The 15,914-nt window shown below is 45.5% G+C and overlaps 1 pseudogene; it reads left to right on the top strand.

Moving 5' to 3' along the window:
* Positions 1-233: 233 nt before the first annotated feature.
* LOC136507343 (uncharacterized) lies at positions 234-4,658 on the top strand (annotated as a pseudogene).
* Positions 4,659-15,914: the final 11,256 nt, after the last annotated feature.

The raw sequence follows: 15,914 nt of genomic DNA, 5'->3' as shown, positions 1-15,914 counted from the left end.
TAACATTTATTTCCCGTTTCAGATAACGTTTCAAATGTCATATATTGATTTATACTTCAATTTACACACATATGCACAAATACATGATGCTCCTGCGATGTTTTAGCAAAACATTACAATATAACACCGGGGTGTTACAGTGGGGAAATTGTGAAGCACACTGTCACTGAGGAAGATGGAAGGAGCACAACTGAGGATCATAAGGGCATCGTTGTCAGTGATGATGAATAATGTACTTGCAAGAAGTAGACACCGTGACGGTTCTATATACAGGGGCATGGGCGATACATGGTGGAAAAAACAGTATTGTACTGCAGACCGTAATGACAGTAAGTGGAAAAAAAACTTTTTTCCTATTTTTATTTGTTTCCTTAAACATAGCATCTCTGTTTCCATATCCTAAAGCTGTATATGTTTAATTGTGAATTTGTGATCCTGGAGATCATTGATATAAGGAGCCATGCAGCACTGCCTGCCATGTGCAAACCTTTCTCTCCTTGCACTCTTTTAAGTTACTTGCACTGGAGGTCATGAGACTTGGACGATAGTTAGCGCTTCCACAAAAACCTTGCACTTTACTTTTGCAAGCCCTTCAATTTGGCACCGTTTTGCACACAGCAATTTGCCATGTTACCTGATGGGAGAGGCTGTGGTGGCATGTAGAGCTTTGATGACATGGACTAGGACCCTATTCCATGCTATGTAGCTGCATAAATGCCTAAATTCCCATGTGAAATTGAATAAAGTAATGCTTTCTTCCAGAAATTTACTTCCATATCAAACCCTGCAGTAAAACTGTGACCATGACACAGCCTTTGAGCGTGTATTTAAATGACAGAATTCACAGGAAAATGACAGATATAAGTGCAAAGCCACTGAGCGTGTATTTGAACGACAGAATACACAGGAAAATGACAGATATAAGTGCAAATAACAATAAAAAAATGGGCAGTCACGCTGATGTAGTTACCATTAGGTTTTAAAGTATACATACGTGCATGCAGCCACAATCTGCTAATAATACAAGATTTTCAAGTTTGCCAGCATGACACTAGCAATAGCACAAGTCCTCGGACAGTTCACATACTATACATAACCTAAAGGACTATTAGGTCTGAAAGGAGCCAACTGAACCTTCCAATGCCCCTGTTTAGTATGAGGATCACATTCCCACTTTCCAAAATGTGCACCACTTAACTAGAAATATTGTAACTGTTTTTTTTATGCTTTACAAAAGTACTTCCTGCACAGAAAGAGAGATTGCCTCACTGATTGATATCAATGTTTGTTTGCATCTTCTTTGTTGAACCCACCACCCTAACCCTCTTCAATGCTCATCTAACCTCCTGCTTACTGTTGTGTGTGGAACATCAATTGCTTCTGACCTCATGTTGGATATGAAAGTGGAATGAGGCCATGCAGTTCTTTGTTTCGCTGCTGCTCTGAGTAATTTCTTAGTTGAGTGATGAATGCACACACAGTTATTGACTTGTAGGACCAATGAACTGGAAATCATCCGAGTCAACTCCTAGCACGCCAATCTCATCTAAATACATGACACACGTCGTATGTTTTTTGGGACAAAAGAGGCCATGCAGTTCGTGTTGATATCCCCTCCCTTTAGTTCTCATTAGCCCCATGCTCAATACTTTCACTGGAAGCAGCCGACAAGCTTTTCGAGGCAATGGTTTCCTTGGGTGTTTCTAAAGAACTCTTGAGGTAGCACGATTCCTAGTAAAAAGAACATAGATTGTTTCTGCTTAGTAGATGGAAAGGAAAATTTTCCAATAGGTCCATGTAATCCTCAAATAGCATATTTACTTTTCGAATATTAATCACTTTTTTACTGTGTTAAATTCCATCAAACTTACAATATGACTTTACTTTTTATGAAGCTCGGTTGGAGGCAATGGCATTATCAGATCCCACAGAGTGTATCATTCACGATGGAAGTTGCATTCGACATCAGCCTAGTGGCATGCTGCAAATTTTGTCATTAGACTTGGCTGAAATTTCTGTGGATGGTGGTTTAGTAGAGTTATATGGTACATAGCAGTGAGGGATAATGTGGATCCATTGCTTAATTATGTTGTCAATTTTAGCAGGGATGAACCCATCATTGCGAAGCAGGTGCACATGATCATATCCATACTTACCTTTCATTATTTCAAGGGATAAGTCTACCTAACTTCCCCTAATATCAGTTTATCTATTTAATCTCCTCAAGCATAAACCACGTTGGAGCTGCTTTGGAGGCGGTTTAACCCACATGGCTTGTTAGGTGGACACTGCAACATGGGCCCACCAAAACCCGTCCCTTAAGAATCATTTAGACGATAGATTTATATGGTATGGAATACTTCAGGAGCCAAATGCCTGATTTTGTACATAAGTGTATTATAGGCAGATGAACCTTGATACTTATGGGGTTAAGTAGGCTTATTCCTTAATTAAGTTACATTGTTCATTTCATAATGTAAGGCTTAACTTATTCACATGCATAGATAGAACATATGAGATTGGAACATTACATACACTCGATAGTACACTATAACTACTAATCTCTTTTACATCATTAAAGTTGGGACAGATTATGATTGTTGTACTAAACTACTAACTGTGCTTTTGAATTGTTTAGTGGAACACAAAGCTCAGTTTGCAAGTTCTTGGGGGAGGAGGCTCTGCCGCTCTGCCTCTCCTCCATTGTTTTTATTCTCTTCTTAATGAAATCACATACAACTCTCCTTTGTCGTTGAAAAAAAATTCCTTGATCAATAACTATATATAGGGTTAGTTTATTGTGTTGCTCCGTAGATATATATCCGAAAAATTGCTTCCATGTGATTATCTGCCCAAACATTGGAATAGTAGTATATAATACTTTGGATCGTATAAGCCTCCACTCCCTCTGCCCATCAATGTAAGGCGTATTTTTATTTTGAAATGCTGGACTTTATAAGGTTTGGCCAACAGTAGTCCAATTATATGCATGTTTAATGTACCAAAGCTGCATCAATAGATTGATTCAAGAAATACTTTTAAGACGATGTTGATTTCATAGCAATTCACAATATAATGTAAGAGAAGTTGAAGGTCAAAATCTACTTCTGAAGACACTTTCTCCTTTCAAAACATGCCTTACATTGATGGACGGAGGGAGTACTAAATTATGAAATGATGGTTTACTATGAGAAAAAGATTTTAATTTTTGAAACTAAGAGCATCGCCAGTGTCAGCATCGAACCGAGCCGCATGCGTCAGGCCACGAAGGCACCATTTAATTGGCATGCAAGCGAACCAAAGACTGCTCCAGTGTGGAGTTCGCTTTTTGTCTGCCAAACTCGTACGAAACAATAAACAAAATACAGATCAAAGCGGTGCTCCTCCTCCTGCATGGCAGCATGCGTGAAAACTATAGTATTTAATTGCTCTTGCGTCGAACCGTCTGTAACCGTCGAACCGAGGCCGTGTTTAGATTGCAAGTTTTTTCACTTTTTCTTCATCACATTAAATCTTTGGACACATATATAAAGTATTAAATGTAAATAAAAAAATAACTAATTGCACAATTTGATGGTAAATTACGAGACGAATTTTTTAAGCCTAGTTAGATTATAATTAGACAATAATTATCAAATACAAACGAAAGTGATACAGTGACCAATACTGATTCCTAACCCAATCTTTTTGCCACGGTTCGACTGTTCCAATGTGAAATCGATTTTTCACCGTGTTTCTCTCTCCCCTCCGTTCGCTTCTGCATACACTGGAGCTGCCCTAAGGGAGTATCATGTATTCCAAACAAAATCATACCGAGTAGTTTTGGACTCTTGGTTGCTGCTCAGTACACTACAAAAATTATTTTTCTTTTGTTTATAGGCATATGAAAATTCATAGCATTAATGATCCCATCACCAATAAATTAAAGTCATCTTTTTTCTCTTCTCATTTCACACAGGCTCTTGTAAATATTTGGGATTTGAACGAAATCATATGAATAATGAAGGCTGATTTCCTGGCTCTCTAACCACATTATGCACTTTGTAACCATTTTGTTTCATACGTGACAAAGATCTTGGTTATCAGTTGTAAAATATTCCTTTAAACAAATGTTGTTACAAGTGAAACATCATAAGGGAAGCATTTAGCTTTAGATATTTCCTACTTTAATATGAAGAAGTACTGAATATAATAATTTGTAGGGTTCTCTCGTCAACATGGCTGGCCCTAAGCGAGGGGTCCATATGATGGACCTTGCTCTAATCGAATATGACATGAGGATCAACACAAGTGAACAAGAAAAGGATGACCTAAATCTGATTGATGGTGCATCAATGATAGGCCTTGCAGGCTTATGGTATTATCCATTTACAATGCGCATCCCTGGTGATTGTGGTGCAGTTAACCTAACTTTAGCACGTCTTGATGATGCAGTTGAGGCGACTATAGAGGTCCTCATATCGGAAGTGCAAAACAGTTTCAGTTTGTTTTTTGGTTATTTAACCAGTGGGTTGAATAAGGAAATCCAGCTCTTTGATGGTGCCGTAGCCAAGTCATGTGGCTTAAGGAGGTCTGTGGTTGCTGTAGTGAATGATTCATCGATAGATTTGAAGTTCAAATTAGGCTCACTGTTATCCAGTTCTTTGATGGTGCCGTAGCCAAGTCATGTGACCAAGTCACCTTTACTGAGATTAATGCAAACAGTATTTTTATGAATTTATCGTCCTATTCGCTTGGCTTATAAGCCGTACTTTTTTAGCCAACGAACAATATTTTTCTCTCACAACAAATCAGCCAACAGTACTTTCAGCCATGGTTTATCAGCCAAGCGAACATGGCAAAACTTAGGTGTGGCAAATTTGTAGAAACTATTGTGACAAGTCTTTGTACTTTTTATTTACACATTCAGGTTAACATGCGATAGTGTTATACTGCTATTAGGGCATGTACAACCCACAGACGGAAGGTCGTCTCTAAGAGACTGGTATCTAACGTATAGATAAGTAAAAAGATAGAGCATATAACTCAGAGACGAGGGGTCGTCTGCAAGCATTTTAATGCTTCGCATGTTGCCAAGATAAATGGTGAATATCAATTTGTATACCATTGTGTTGCCGTTTGATAAAAAATGATTCAAGCATGAATATCAACTTGCTACCATATGTGCTCGAATAAACAAACATGCATAAATAGGCTATTCATTTTCTAAGTGCCATATAGTTTTCAGGAAAAATCATCACATTCAGAAACTGCATGCCATCCAATTTTCTAGAAAAAAAAACGGCACATTCAGTTTTCTGCAGTACAGAAACTGCATGCCATCTGTAGTTTCAGAAATCAGTACATGCAGAAACTTAACAACACAGAAACTTAACTGAAAGTTCAAGGACATACGGTAAGTTCACACTATTTAGATAGTTTCAGGAAGCATTACATGGGTATGTCCTCTGCAAGCTCACACATACTGCAATGACTTCAGTTCCTCTCCAAGTTCACACATACATAGTTTCAGGAAACATTTCAGGACATACTGCAATGACTTCAGTTAGTCTCCAAGCTTTTCTAAGACTTCAGTTCCTAAAAATTGCAGATAGCAGACAATTGTTATTCACTATCTGTAACCTTTCTGTAAAACCTGTTCTGTCAAGGTAGCCACTACTACATCATAGCCTCATACGTAACCTTTGTGTAAAACCTGTTCCTAAAAATTGCAGAATGCAGATAGCAGATTTAACTTTCTCAGCCTCATATCCATCGAATCTTACAACCTGAATTTGCCGTTTCCAAAATTGTTAGACTCAATAATTTGCCCTGAGAACAATTGAGATATTGGAGTGAACCTTTTCACCAGACAATCATCAGACCCAAAAGGTTGCAAGCAGTGGCTAGTGGGTTTGCTTATGAAGCAGCAGTTCCTCTTCTCCACGACGCAAGGCACGACGGATGACAGTGGTGCCATCATGCAGCCGGGGGCCTTCCCTGGGAGCGGAGACGGGCCTCATCTGCGGCGCGCTGCCCGATGTGGACGCAGACAAGCTAGGCAGGCGACCTGTAGACGACGAGCAATACATGGATGCGCTGGGGCCTGACGAGGACCGCGGCGGCGCAGCCCTGCTCCTCCTCGGCCGCCTTGACCTAGCGAGGCAGGGCACCTCCCCAGAGCCGGCCGTGCGGCGCAGGGCTCTGCGGCCTACGACGGGAGCGGACACCAGCGCCGGCGCTGAGGGATGGAATGCGACGACACCGGCGACATAGGGAGGTGGGGAAAGATTTGGCGCGAGATTTCCCTCAGCAGCGTACCGGAATGTAACACCCCGGTGTTATATTGTAATGTTTTGCTAAAACATCACAGGAGCATCATGTATTTGTGCATATGTGTGTAAATTGAAGTATAAATCAATATATGACATTTGAAACGTTATCTGAAACGGGAAATAAATGTTAAGTTTCATGTCGCTTTATATTGTTCAGTATTTTAAATGGATTTTTATTAAATAAAAATGATGTAGATCGTGTATGTGAACTTTAATAAAATTTGTAGTACGAACTCAGTAGTCGACAATGAAACAGGTAGCTCGGAATTGGAATTCGACGCGAAACCGTTCGAAGTTTAAGTCATTTTGCGTAAGCTATAAATGGGTCGACGAAGCCACTTTTGGTAATTTGTAGAAAAACCCGTGCACGTCACCTGCTTCGGACAAGCCATCACTGACCACGGTCACCTCTGTGCCTCGGTTGCCTGCCACCGCACGCAAGCTCTGCGCACGAGTCATGTCAGCTCTGCCTCGCCGTCATGTCGCGCGGTGCCTTGGTCGCGCTATACGCCGCCGTCACCGCGCTGGTACTGCTGTCATTTACTCGCTCTGGCTGCACGCACGCGGAACGATCGCCTCGTTGTGTCCGTCGTTTTGTGCACGGGTGCGTACGTTGACGACCATGGCGGTGCCTAACCATGCCGCACAGAGTCCATGTCTTAATTGAAGCCATGGCCGACGGAACCTCTCGCTTTCAATTCGACGTGACCGTAGCGCGTTAATGAAATTCGTCGCATCCTTGGCTCCGTGAGACAGCCCGCAGCTCGATTGACAACACCTCGCCGATTGTAGCGCCTCACTGTGCTTCAATTTTGGAAGCGCAGCTCCGCCGGCTCCATAAGACCATAGTGGTCTGTGCCGTCGTCCAGCCACTGATCCATAGCTTGCCATTTCAATCCACCGCACTGCTAGCTTCTTCTTCAGCTGTGCATCGCTCTGCCCACTCATTCGAAGCTCCACCGCCCAGTAGTATCCTCTCCGTGGCTGGCGGAACATCGCCGAGCAGAGCAGAGCAGAGCAAGCATGGTGCGCTGCTGTTATTAGCTTGTTGACGTCACCATGACGTCACCCCCATGTCACACGTGTTTTGTGGCCGCTTTCATGTAGGAAAATAAAGTCGTAATACGTTGAAATACGCCACTGTGGGCTGCTGCTCGCGCTGGGCCGCGCTGGCCACCTGCTGCTCGCGCTGGGCCGCGCTGGCCACCTGCTGCTCGCGCTTGGCCTGCTGCCCGCGCTGGCCACCTGCTGCCGGCCTGCCAGCCGCTGCTGGCGCCTGCGCCGCGCGCTGCTGGGCCGCGCCTGCTGCCGGCCTGCCTGCGCTTGCTGCGCTTGCGCCGCGCTTGGCCCGCTGCCACGCTGCTGAGCCGCTGCCGCTGCCGCGCCTGCGCGCGCACGCGCCCGCTGCCACTCGCTGCTGGGCCGCGCTGGCGTCTGCGCTGCTGGGCCTGCGCCGCGCCGCTGGGCCGCGCCACTGCTGCGCCGCGCTGGGCCTGCGCTGCGCCGCCGCTGCCGAGCCGAGCCTTGGGCTGCGAAGCATGTTTCGGTTTCTTTATTTCCTGAGAATAGAAATGCTTAGTTATTTTAGTTATGAATCCAACTTTGATAAATGATAGTAAATGGTGTAGATGTCCAAAAATAGTGAAACCAAGTTTATTAGGTTCACAAAAATACCATCTACTTATTAGTACAGTTAGATTGCAGTTAGCAGTTATGATGATAGGCTCATAAATTTTAATTAGAAAGCTTAGCTTTATATAGATTAATATTGGTAGGAATTATTGTGGCAAATCGGTAATAGTTTTAGCTTTGAAAATTTTACAGTAGGCTCACCAGGGTATTAGGTGCTTGCTGTAAATTTTGTAGCATTAGGAGGTATTGCGAAATAAAATAGCTATTGCCCTTGTTTTATTGTATATAGCGTAAATTAGCGTTAGGAGTAAAAATACCGGTAGTTGCTATAATGATGAATGACATACTTCATACTTGTTGACGATAACAATAGACAACTTAGCACCGTGGTCAGTAGCATTAGCTTAGTAATTAAATTGATGCACTTTTAGTTTAAGAGTTGATGTTGTCATATTGTTAAACATTGCATCATTGTTTCATGTAGATCACGAACTGATAGACTTCGTGCCCGCTAACGAGCCGGAGTACGACGAGGTGATCGAGGAGTACGAGGAGGAGATCCCCGTACAGGAGGGAGCCCAGGAGCCTGTTGGTGCTGACTTTGCTGACCCAGCGCCTGCCCAAGGCAAGCCCCGGTGCATAACCCCTATTTTTAAATGATCACTGAATATATTTATATGATATGCATTTACGTTACAGGCATTTTATGGAAACTACATGCATAGATATATCCACCATGAGTCCTACTAGTGCAGGTCGAGTAGCTGCTATGCTCAGGATGTCGGTAGCGTGAGTAACCTGCCGTTACTCGCAAATAGGTGATTACACTATGATATCATGATGAAATAATGGAAAGGAAAAATGGTGACCGGACAGGGATGTGGATGTTGGTACTGGTGGGTGTGAGGGGTTGTGTCCTGCGGCCAACAGGGCATAGCTCGGTTACACTTTTTCCCTGTCTGTGTCGATTAAGGACCGGTCGTTGCATATGACTCTAGGCAAGTCACAGACTATTGTCCCGAGCACATACTTGGGTATGGGCGCAGGGAAGACTTGCTGCTCTCTTGTCGCGGATCCGGCTCTTTCCGGACCGACTGATGGGAAGAGGAGGTGGTGGAGGTCCTTGCACCGCACTGAGTCCGGGACTCAGGATGTGGGGGCTTGGAGTCCAAGTTTGGACGGGGACCTGGACACCCGGGACAGGAGAGTGGTGGGTTAGTCCTGCTTGTGCCTGGGGTACAAGCGGGGCGTGTGTCTTCGGGGCACCCAGCTGGGTACATTGATTCGCGAATCGCCGGGTTATCCGGTACGGCTTGTCTGCGGTTTAGCACCGTAGTAAGAACTGGAAGTGAAAAAGGAGAAGGAACAATATCGATTGCTCAATCCTTGCTTGAAAGTAGAACAGATGCTTATATAGATTGACTAGATGAAAACTTAATCCGGCTGATGATAATAATGTATCAATAAGGATTCACTATTAGTATTGCTTTTTGCTAAAAGAGAACCAGCAACCATAAAGCCTAGCATATTCCTTGGAGTCGGGAAAGTATTCCCACTGATCGGATAAGTCTTGCGAGTACATTGTGTACTCAGGGTTTATTTACCCCTGTTGCAGGTGATGCTTGAGGAGTTCCTTGTGTGGAGGATCCATCTGGTGGGCTTAGACGGAATCCTCGTTATCTTATCGCTAGATGTTATCTTTTAATATTCCGCTGTTTATCATTCCGCACTCTGTATTTGGTATTGTAATAATGCACTTTTAAGAAACTCTAATGTATGAGATGGACTTGTGTTGTAACTCGTTTTCATTATTGGATCCTTGGGATAAATGTGGATCTTTCGGGTTCTCCCTCGGGGTGTGCCCGACGGATACCGCTCGTGGTAGTGGCTTTCGGGGTGCTTAGTGTCTGGCGGAAGACGAGCGCCTCCGTAAGTACGCTATTCCGGGTGGTTCTGCCACAGTTGGTACCAGAGCCAATAATGGTCATGAGTTCCTCACTCTTTTACAAAACTAAAAGTTTGACCAACAAAAGTTTTGCGAAAAGTAGGATGCGATTAAGTTAAGTAATTTAAGTATAAGCCCTAGCTATATGGTGTATCTAGGATAGCGGCACTGGTTTTATCTAATCAGTTTTCTGCAGGTACACTGACTTACGTGGCGTAAGAAATCGCTTAGTATACGGAAAGTGAGTGTGCGATGTGCCAAAAATGTTACGAATGCCGCTATATTCCGGCTTGAGTGAACGTATAGGTCGAAGCATGCATCATATAGTAGCATCTTACTTGATTTAGAAATCCCCCTTCACGTATAATGAAAGTAGTAAATTGGTAGAACTAACTTAATGAATGCTTTAATAAATGTGCTGCCATTTCTTAAATCCCTGGATCCTGATCAGGAAGGTGTCCTAATGGTTGGTTCGTCTCTCTTACAGATGAATCTGAGGTCCGGACATGGGAGCACTAGTTCGGGAGCGGCCAACGAGGGCCATGGTGACAGTGGTCGGGCCTTTGAGCGTGACGACGAGGGAGCTCAGGAGGTTCCACCTTTGGTTCCTCATCCTTTCCCGCCGCCGCCACCGCCTCCGCCGTTGTCCGCCGCGGAGGTCATGGTGGAGTTGTTGGCTGCTCGTCAGGAGACAGCTCGTGCCATGGAGATTATGGCACAGGCCGTCGCGGGTCTCGCCCGTGGAGGCCCCGGGGGCAACGGTGGGAATGGGGGTGGTGCTCGCCGTCCTGAGGGACAGTCCTCTTACCAGGACTTCCTCAAGACCCACCCACCCACGTTCACGCCATCGGATGATCCGTTGGAGGCGGAGCACTGGCTTCGCACACTGGAGCAGAAGTTTTGGCTGCTCGGAGTGGCCAATGAGCAGAAGGTGCACTTTGCGTCCCAGCAGCTTTTGGGGTCTGCAGGTGCCTGGTGGGAGACTTTTCAGGCCGCGGAGCTGCCGGATCACCCGGCAACGTGGCAGGAGTTCTCCACCGCCTTCCGCGAGTTCTTCATACCTGCTGGTGTTATCCACCAGAAGGTGACCGAGTTCATGGAGCTGCGTCAGGGGAGCAGAACGGTAATGGAGTATGTGACCTAGTTTAACCACTTGGCTCAGTATGCTGGTAGTCAGGTGGATACGGATGACAAGAAGAAGGATCGCTTCTTTCGCGGTCTCACTCCTGCTCTTCAGGAGAAACTGTACCTGGGGAACTATCAGACCTTTGGGGCTCTGATGAACGCCGCCATTGCTCTTGAGGGTTTTCAGCGGGCATCTCAGGCGGATTGGAAGCGGAGGAGGGTGGCAGCTGGATCCTCCAGCCACCCTCATACTCAGAAGGTGCAAATTGTTAGGCGGGGGCCCTATCAACCATCCGGCGGGCCTCCGTTCCGGTCACCCCAGCAGGCATCACATACTTCTGCTACTCAGTACAAGGCACCTCAGCAGCAGGTGCAGCCCCAGCAGACTCAGGGACAGCAGGTCCCACCTCGTCAGGGATTCGGGAACAAGCCTGGTGCTTGTTTCAAGTGTGGCAAGGAGGGCCACTATGCCAGGGAGTGTCCTCAGCAGACAGCTCAGCCGTCTCAGCCATCTGCAAATTCTAGGCTGATTAAGAGGACTTTCATCAAGAGGAAGGTGCCTAGCAGATCGGGTCAGGTGCACTTCACGGATGCTCAGCAGGTTGTGCAGCAGGAGACAGTCATGGCTGGTATGTTCACCATCGAATCCCATCCAGCTTTGGTGTTGTTTGATTCTGGTGCATCACATTCCTTTATGAGCATGGGGTTTGTAGAGCGGCACAACTTATCACTATTGGCTATACCATATGCCTATAAGATCCGTACTGCGGGTTCTCAGATGTTCATCAACACCCGCACGGATACAGTAAGTTTGATATTAGCCACCCACACTTACCGTCTACAGTTCATGATAATGCCTGGGCAAGGCATTGATGTTATTCTTGGAATGAACTGGTTGCGGGCGTATGGGGTAGTATTGGATATGAAGAGAAGAAGTGTAGAGTTATGGCTTCCATCTTCTGAGGATAGGATGTCTCTCATCATACCCTCAGAACCAGTCTTACCTATTGCTGCCCATGCTGAAGCCGTTCCTGATCTTACCTCCATTCCAGTAGTATGTGAGTTCCCAGATGTTTTCCCTGAAGATCTTCCTGGATTGCCACCGGACCGTGAGGTAGAATTCTCCATTGAGCTTGAGCCTGGTACTGCTCCTATCTCTAGGCGTCCGTACCGCATGGCTCCGAGAGAACTGGCAGAAATGAAGAAACAACTGGAGGAGTTGATGGACAAGGGTTTCATCCGCCCAAGTTCTTCACCATGGGGTTGCCCTGCAATTTTCGTGAAGAAGAAGGATGGTACTCTACGGATGTGTGTGGATTACCGCCCTCTCAATGCGGTAACAGTTAAGAACAAGTATCCCTTGCCCCGCATAGATACTTTGTTTGATCAGTTAGCTGGTGCCATGGTGTTCTCGAAGATAGATCTCCGATCGGGCTACCATCAGATCAAGATCAGGCCACAGGATATACCAAGGACAGCTTTCTCTACTAGGTATGGGTTGTATGAGTACCTAGTGATGTCTTTCGGTCTCACCAATGCCCCGGCTTTCTTCATGTACCTAATGAACTCAGTTTTCATGCCGGAGCTGGATAAGTTTGTGGTAGTTTTCATTGATGACATCTTAATCTATTCCAAGAATGAGGAAGAGCATGCCCGTCACCTCTGGATAATACTGACTCGACTCAGAGAGCACCAGCTGTATGCTAAATTCAGCAAGTGCGAGTTTTGGCTTGATCGAGTGCAATTTTTGGGACATGTGTTGACACCTGAGGGCGTTTCTGTGGATCCCAGCAAGGTGCAAGATGTATTGGATTGGAAGTCTCCTAGGTCTGTACACCAGATCCGTCAGTTCCTTGGGCTAGCTGGATACTATCGACGTTTCATCCCTGATTTCTCCAAGATAGCCCAGCCCATGACTAAGCTGCTCCAGAAAGAAGCTAAGTTTGTTTGGAGTCCAGCTTGTGAAGAAGCTTTTCAGTCCCTGAAGACTTTTCTGACCACTGCTCCTATATTGGCTCAACCTGATATTGAGAGGCCCTTTGATGTTTACTGTGATGCCTCGAAGACAGGTTTGGGGATGTGTGCTTATGCAAGAGGGGCGTGTGATAGCTTATGCTTCGCGCCAACTGAAGAAGCACGAGGTGAACTACCCTACCCATGATTTAGAGCTTGCTGTTGTAGTTCACTCTCTGAAGATTTGGAGGCATTATTTGTTGGGCAACAAAGTGCACATCTTCACTGACCACAAGAGCCTTAAGTATATTTTCACTCAGTCTGAGTTGAACATGAGACAAAGGAGATGGTTAGAGTTGATCAAGGACTATAATTTGGAAGTCCACTACCATCCAGGAAAAGCCAATGTGGTAGCTGATGCCTTAAGTCGTAAGTCGCATCAGGTGGAGGAAATACCCTTGTCACTTCACCACACAGAGGTACTAGCTCATATTGCATTGACATCAGAATTGCTGGAGCAAATTATTCGGGAGCAGAAGGAAGACCCCGAAGAGATTCCTCACATCAAGAAGTTGCTAGCTGAAGGACGAGGACCTCATTTTAGCATTGATGAGATGGGAGTCGTGAGATACAAGAATAGATTGGTGGTTCCGTCTAATGAGGAGCTGAAAAGGAAGATTCTAAAAGAAGCCCATCATTCCAAGCTATCTATCCACCCTGGTAGCAACAAGATGTACCATGATCTACGTCAACTGTACTGGTGGTCTTATATGAAGCAAGATATCACCCAGTTTGTTGCAGAGTGTGACACTTGTGGTAGAATCAAGGCAGATCATATGCGTACTCCTGGATATCTGCAGCCCTTGCCCATTCCTGTTTGGAAATGGGAGGATATTTCCCTGGATTTCATTGTGGGTTTACCCCGCACCTCCTCTGGCTTTGATTCTATTTGGGTCATTGTGGACCGTCTCACCAAGTCTGCCCACTTCCTTCCGGTGGACACTAGATACAATGCAAAGAAGTATGCGGAGTTATACTTTGATCGGATTGTGACCCTACATGGAGTTCCTCTCACCATCATCTCTGATAGAGGGTCAGTTTTTGTCTCTCGTTTCTGGGAGAAACTCCAGGAGTGTTTGGGTACTCGTCTTCTCAGAAGCTCGGCATACCACCCACAGACTGATGGTCAAACTGAAAGGGTGAACCAGGTGCTCGAGGATATGCTGCGGGCTTGTACCATCTCTTTTCCTGAGAAGTGGGATCATTGTTTAAAGCTGGCAGAATTTTCTTATAATAACAGTTATCAGGAGAGTATTCGCATGGCGCCATTTGAAGCTTTATATGGACAAAAGTGTAGGACGCCACTAAACTGGGTCGAAGTAGGAGACCGTGGGTACTTCAGGCCTGATTTCATAAAGGAGGCCCGAGAGAAAGTAAATATAATTCGTGAACACTTGAAGGCAGCTCAGAGTCGACAGAAGGCTTACGCAGACAAGCGGAGAAGACCTTTGGAATTTGCAGCTGGAGATTTTGTGTATCTCAAGGTATCTCCTATGAGAGGGGTACATCGGTTTGGTGTCCATGGCAAGTTAGCTCCTCGGTATGTGGGTCCATACAAGGTGTTGCAGCAGTGTGGTCCCGTTGCTTATCGTCTCCAACTCCCGGAAATTCTCTCGGCAGTTCACAATGTATTTCACAGTCTCGCAACTGAAGAAATGCCTACGAGTTCCTGAAGAATCTGTGGAAATAGAAGGACTTCCGCTCCAACCTGATCTGTCTTATGTGGAGCATCCTATAAAAATCTTGGATGAGAAGGAGAGAGTGACCAGGAACAGGGTGATAAAGTTTTACAAGGTGCAATGGCAAAACCATTCAGAGGACGAAGCCACCTGGGAGCAAGAGAGCTACTTAACAAAGCATTACCCCCATCTCCTCTCTGGGTCGGATAGTTAGTGTTGCGCCAAATATATTTCCCTGTCCCTTTCTCGCACTAGGCACATAAATCTCGGGTCGAGATTTTCTTTTAGGGGGGTAGGTTTGTAACACCCCGGTGTTATATTGTAATGTTTTGCTAAAACATCGCAGGAGCATCATGTATTTGTGCATATGTGTGTAAATTGAAGTATAAATCAATATATGACATTTGAAACGTTATCTGAAACGGGAAATAAATGTTAAGTTTCATGTCGCTTTATATTGTTCAGTATTTTAAATGGATTTTTATTAAATAAAAATGATGTAGATCGTGTATGTGAACTTTAATAAAATTTGTAGTACGAACTCAGTAGTCGACAATGAAACAGGTAGCTCGGAATTGGAATTCGACGCGAAACCGTTCGAAGTTTAAGTCATTTTGCGTAAGCTATAAATGGGTCGACGAAGCCACTTTTGGTAATTTGTAGAAAAACCCGTGCACGTCACCTGCTTCGGACAAGCCATCACTGACCACGGTCACCTCTGTGCCTCGGTTGCCTGCCACCGCACGCAAGCTCTGCGCACGAGTCATGTCAGCTCTGCCTCGCCGTCATGTCGCGCGGTGCCTTGGTCGCGCTATACGCCGCCGTCACCGCGCTGGTACTGCTGTCATTTACTCGCTCTGGCTGCACGCACGCGGAACGATCGCCTCGTTGTGTCCGTCGTTTTGTGCACGGGTGCGTACGTTGACGACCATGGCGGTGCCTAACCATGCCGCACAGAGTCCATGTCTTAATTGAAGCCATGGCCGACGGAACCTCTCGCTTTCAATTCGACGTGACCGTAGCGCGTTAATGAAATTCGTCGCATCCTTGGCTCCGTGAGACAGCCCGCAGCTCGATTGACAACACCTCGCCGATTGTAGCGCCTCACTGTGCTTCAATTTTGGAAGCGCAGCTCCGCCGGCTCCATAAGACCATAGTGGTCTGTGCCGTCGTCCAGCCACTGATCCATAGCTTGCCATTTCAATC

Source organism: Miscanthus floridulus, chromosome 15 (genome assembly GCF_019320115.1).
Source record: "Miscanthus floridulus cultivar M001 chromosome 15, ASM1932011v1, whole genome shotgun sequence".
Classification (NCBI taxonomy): Eukaryota; Viridiplantae; Streptophyta; class Magnoliopsida; order Poales; family Poaceae; genus Miscanthus; species Miscanthus floridulus.
The sequence above is the reverse complement of the archived record's forward strand: the minus strand, read 5'-3'. Positions and strand labels throughout refer to the sequence as shown.